Genomic DNA, 6,000 nt, shown 5'->3' with positions numbered 1-6,000 from the left:
AAAAAAAAGTAAAAAAGAAAAAAAATCCTCGTCAATCCTAGTAAGTCGCATTTTTGATACTTTTATTCTGGATAATTAGTGTCACAGTTAATTGTTCAGATAAATAGAATAACCAAAAAAGAAAAGTATCCCAGTTCCAGTCGAATTAGGAACTGTGATATTTTATTATTCCATAACTGCTTATAATTGATTTTGGACCATACAAAGGATTTTCGTGATAGGTTACGCTATTACATGCTCAGCATCATTGCTCAGAGAAAGCGTTACATATTGACAAGTAGCGAAATTTGATCAATAAAGTCGGCAAGATCGTCAAAGGTGTCATCGACTTTTTGAATTTGAAATTACATGCGAAAGGTCTGATCGAGAAAACTGGCATATCTGTCTTTTGGAATTATTATGTTGTGGCAGAGACCGTATATTAGCCTTAGGGATTACTTTAAAGAGATATTCCAAACGATTTATATAATCCTACATTACATAGTACATAAATTGATGGTGACATGTATAGATTTGTGGAATTTCTTGTGGTCCTTGAACAGACAAACCAATACTATGAAATAAAACATATTACCTGTATTACTTTTTCTGTCTCGTTTTCGCAGCTTTTTCGGGAATGTGTCGAGTGTTTGCCGTTTGTTTAGTTTGCACGTGCTTGACTGCACTGCGAAAGAGATTTTCTTCTCGCTTTGAACATTCAGTATATCTTTTCTTTCTGAGTACGTTGGTAACCTTTTTTATGCCGCTGAGTGATACCCCCACAATTTACGCATTTTATAGCGTTTCGTTTTTCTTATTGCATTCTTGCAATGTATACGTTCCTCACTGCAGCGGGGGCATCGAACTTTTGTCAATTTGCAGTACTTGGCAACATGGCCAAAAATTTGACACTTGAAACAACGTACTACTCTCTTTAAAAAAATCGAGGGAAAAATGTTCACTTTTAAAGGAGTGAATACAAAAAAGAGTGAACTTAGAGTGAATTTGGAGTGAATTTGGAGTGAAAATGCTCATTTTCACTTGTTTTAGAGTGATCTCAGGGATCACTCCAAAATCCTTGAGTGATCCCTGAGGTCACTCCAAAATGAGTGAAAATGAACATTTTCACTCCAAATTCACTCCAAATTCACTCTAAATTCACTCTTTTTTGTATTCTCTCCTTTAAGAGTGAATATTTTCACTCGATTTTTTTAGAGAGTACATGTTCGTTGTATGGCCTGACCTGTATCTGGTCATATCCGAGTTTGATTGATTCTGGCATCGTTTTTGTCCTAAAGATAAGCAATACTGCCCTTATAGGCATTAAGTTTCCGTCTTTATCTCTTCTCTTCAATCTCTTGCGGAAAGTTACTCCTTGCCTTCTCGTGCTCTTTTGTATTTCTTCCAGCATATTTTCATCATTGTCTAAATCTACCGATACGCCACTTATAAACCCTTTGTGTTCGGGGTCTAGCGTGTTTCTGACTGTCACTATTTTCTTACAGAACTCTGTGATGCTGAGAGATGCCTTTGCCTGTCTTAAAGTGTAGCAGTTTACGATTAGTTCTATGCCTTCTCGGCCTAGGGATCTAATGGTAGAGGCACCAGTGATATTTCCTGTTTCTTTTGCTATTTCTAGTGGACCTAGTTTGGTTATGTTGAAACCAACTTCTCTTATTCTAACAGTAATTTGGTTATGGGACGAGTCATTGCTGGTGCTTCATTGATCTGTTTGTTCTGGTGTGCTACTTGAACTCTGCTTGTTTCTTTTGGCTACTCGACTAGTGACAGGGGTGAAGTCCATAGGACTGGTAAAGACCTCTTCTGTTCTGTTTTCGTGCCTTTCCATATTCCCTAAGCCTTTAGCCATAGGGCTGGCCGGTGTGGCTTACCTGAAATTTGTCATAGGTACCCCGGCTTGTTTCCAATGGTATATATTTCTTAGGTTGATAAAATGTGGTAGAAAAGAAAATTGCACGCGAAAAGGGCGAGACAAAACTATAGCCGGGCGTCAGCCCGGGCGTCCCCCTCCCCAGCCTGTCCCGTCAATCACGTCCTGTCAAACACGTCCGTCCGTCAGCGCAACCCCTGGCCTACTCCTTGCCTACTTATCCTTGAAGTGGCCTACTTATCCTAGAAGTGGCCTACTTATCGTTGAAGTGGTATCGAATGTTCTGTATGTCATAATTCATCTGGATCGCTTTGGGCTGAACCCGATCTTCAGCGTTAGTCCTTGGTGTAGGTTTCCTTAACGACTCTCTCCTTGGCACTGGATTGCATTGTGATGATAGTTTTTTTTTTTTTTTTTTTTTTTTTTTTTGTTCTTGGGTAATTATCACACTTCCTCTTCGTTGTATGGTCTTAGATAGATAGACCAGTTCGTAATTCCACTCTGCGCATGAGCAGAAAAAGGTCACTTTTTTCCAACAAGCATGTTGGTTTGTTAATTCACTGAGATAAGCATCTGGGATGGGATGATTATTCATGTCAACCTTATCTAAAACGGGTGCTTGCCAGGTCATCCAACTGACAGGAAGACTGGTATTTGGCAATATCAAAAGAAAGGGGTTTTTGCTGCATCCAATACAAAACAATGAAATGAATACCTACTATAATGTCAACTAAAGGACCATTCTGGTCACCTGGTCAAACGCAAGTTCACTGTTTGTTTGAACACGAATTCCATGAACTGTTGCGGTGGGCAAGCTCATGTATTTGTGGAGATTTCACCCCCCCCCCCCACGGCTTGTTGTTGTTGTTGTTGTTGCTGTTGTTGTTTGTTTGTCTGTTTGTTTGTTTGTTTGGTGTTAGCATACGTTCAGTTGACCAGATTAAACGAGTTATGTAACATATCAATCAACTGGATGAGTAAGAAGGAACATCGATGGTTTATGAATTTCTGAATACTCACAAAACTATGAGATCCAAACCACTGAATGCGTTTGCCTCAATTCTTACGATCTTGTTCCTGGAGAGCCATCTTATAAAAAGAATGGGAGATGGGAATGACATATCACAACGAACGACATGGAAATCACATCGTTGAGTAAAATATAGGGCCTGCCCGTTGTACCTCCGTGACATCATTTACAATACCATCAAGAAAAACAAAATTCGTGTACTTTTACATTCGATTTACATCATGAAAACATGTTCATAGTAAAAGACATTGATAAGACAGGTTGGAATTACTGGGAAAATGAAAGAAAAAAGTTGAGCTAAGTTTATTAACAACATGTGGATATGATAACATGAAATTCCATAATGTAAGATACAATAACATGATTTTTTCTTTATGAGAATACAATGATTTTGTACAAGGTTCTTACAGCTATGCAAGCATATATTTTACATACTTATATTTATCTCTCATAAGAATACATGTAGTATAATAAATTTAGTTTCGTTGTGATACATATATCACTGAAAAGGCAAAGAGAATGAATAAGTATGTAATGTAGACATATGCATAGACAAAGGTTCTAAGAAAAAATACAATAAAAACAGAACATAATGTTGTTAAAGGGGGAACCAAAGGTTAGCACAAGTTCTAATCGAGAATGCTTCTCCCATTATAGCTACAGGTGTATTTAAACTGCTTATTGCAAGGTCTATTGTACTATAAAGGTACATTTTTTTTTTTTTTTTTTTTTTTTAGGATTCTTCAAAATGAAGAGCTTGTTCTTTCTTCTTGAATATTTTTGGGCAAACTATTCCAAAATTCTTACCGAACAAAAGATATAGAAAATGTACCACGTGTCGTTTTACATTTCGGGAGTCTAAGCATGGAATGATCTTTGCCTCTAGATCTGTATGCATGATTCATTGGCTTATAATATTGTGTTACAGAATGTGGTAAATGTCCCTTGTGTAGATCATACAGGTTGACACCGCAAGCTTATGCAGGTCGATAACATCTAACACTCCTAGACTAGTGAATAATGGCCAAGAACTTGTTCTTAAGGGGGAAATGTAACTGCTCTCAAGGCCATTTTTGTGTGTGTGTGTGTGTGCTAAAAATATACAATTTGAGTGGCTTTTGTAGGTACTTCCCAAACTTCAATTCCATATGTGATTGTAGAAGAATTTATACAAAAACATGAGAACATGCTTTCGAACAAAGTATCTTAACTTAAAAATCAAGCCAATTCTGCGCCTAATGCATTTCTTAATATACATTGAATGTGATCCTTCCACATCATGCTCTCGTCAGTTTGGATTCCTACAAAAGATGCTACATGTACCCTTTCTTTAACCGTTTCAGAGACAATTAATACACCTTTAATTGCAATTGGTTGTCTTGGTCCTTTATGATTTGTTTTCTTCAAGTTAATAGCTTATTCATTCACAATACACCATTCCTGTACCTCATTCAATTTTCCATTTACGTCATTAATATCGATTTCTTTTGTTCGATGAGCCAGGTAAACCATTGATGTATAATAGGAACAGTGTGGGACCCAGCACGGATCCTTGCGGTACTCCACATGTGATCGTTCTACTACTGGATATTTCATTCTTGTGCACAATACCTGCTATCGATTTTAGAGGTAATTTTGGAACCACAGCAACACAATGCCTCTTACTGTCTTATGCCATAATATTCTAATTTTGCTGAAAGGATGCGATGATTCAAATTTAAACTTTAAATTGTAATGAATATTATTCTACTGCTCGAAATGCCCGAAATGGGTCAAAATAATGTATGGACTGTCTTATTTCGGGGAATACGACATTAACTGGCCTAACTTGAATTATATTGCCCTCGTCTTCGATTCGGGCAATGCAATTCTAGTTCAGGCAATGAATATCGTATCCCCAGACCTCGAGGCCAGTTTAGTACATTGCACAGACATAGTTAGAGTGGATGGCTAGTAACTGATCAGTAGGAATCAGTGGGACTGCTGGGGGATGATTGTTCCAATCCTTGTGAGATTCTTTTTCAGAGTACATTATATAATCATCTACTCTCTAAAAAAAAAAAAAAAATCGTTTAGAGAGTATTGTTCTGTGAAAATTATTTGCTTCAGAATGGTCTCATATTCAAGCAATGTGCAGTTTAAGGTTTCGGGAAGTAACACGGTGCGAATCATTGACATGTTTACTAGAGAAATTGAAATGGTGTATGACCTCATTGATGAAGATGAAACAAAAGAACATGATAAACACAAGGGTTTCTCCCCTCCCACAGCTGAACCCCCCCCCCCTTTTTTTTTGTATCCTATGTAATGTCTGGTAAGTCCTTTGTTTTGCTTAGTAATTGTTTTGGTTTTCTTCTACAATTAGCTTTGTCAAGACATTAGATAGGCCTATGAAAGAAGAGTATATAGGCATAACTTTCAAATTAAACATTACACACTTTATATCAACATGAGCAGCATCTTGTTGAATATAATATAAATGCTTTCAAATCATATTTTTAGTTTGGATGATATAGTCTCATGTCATAGAACTTGTATCGTAGAAAATCTCACAATTTCTCTTTTCCTAATCTATATGGAATTAAATTAAAAAAAAAACAATCAAAATCTGGAATATATCCTTATCAAAACATTTTTGGCCTTTTAATAACATACTTACAACCACGAGAGGCTTCCGGGACCATTCCAGGTACATTCTTCAACCGTTTCAATCAAATTTCTTGCCAAATCCCTCGTAATGTCAAGACACAAAAGGCGAAATCAATCGAAACATTATGATTATTCATCTTGTAATAACAACAGTTGAATCTTACAGAGCGAAATCAGTTGCGAATCTGCAAAGAGAGGGGTTGGGGATTTGTCCACCCCCCCCCCCCCCCACACCACACACATCCTTAGAGAAAAATAGAGAAAATGCGTTCTCATGCACTGTATGGTCTTTACTGTGTTAGGAGATGCCAGGAAAACATCACTTACGGGGGTGCAAAAAAAAAAAAAAAAACAAAAACACAATAACAACAACGAAAATCGCCCAGAGGGGAACCCCCCCCCCCTAACAAAGAGCTAAATCCGCCCTTGAAATTATTGGATAACTGCGAAA

Source organism: Diadema setosum, chromosome 6 (assembly GCF_964275005.1).
Source record: "Diadema setosum chromosome 6, eeDiaSeto1, whole genome shotgun sequence".
Taxonomy (NCBI): domain Eukaryota; kingdom Metazoa; phylum Echinodermata; class Echinoidea; order Diadematoida; family Diadematidae; genus Diadema; species Diadema setosum.
The sequence above is the reverse complement of the archived record's forward strand: the minus strand, read 5'-3'. Positions refer to the sequence as shown.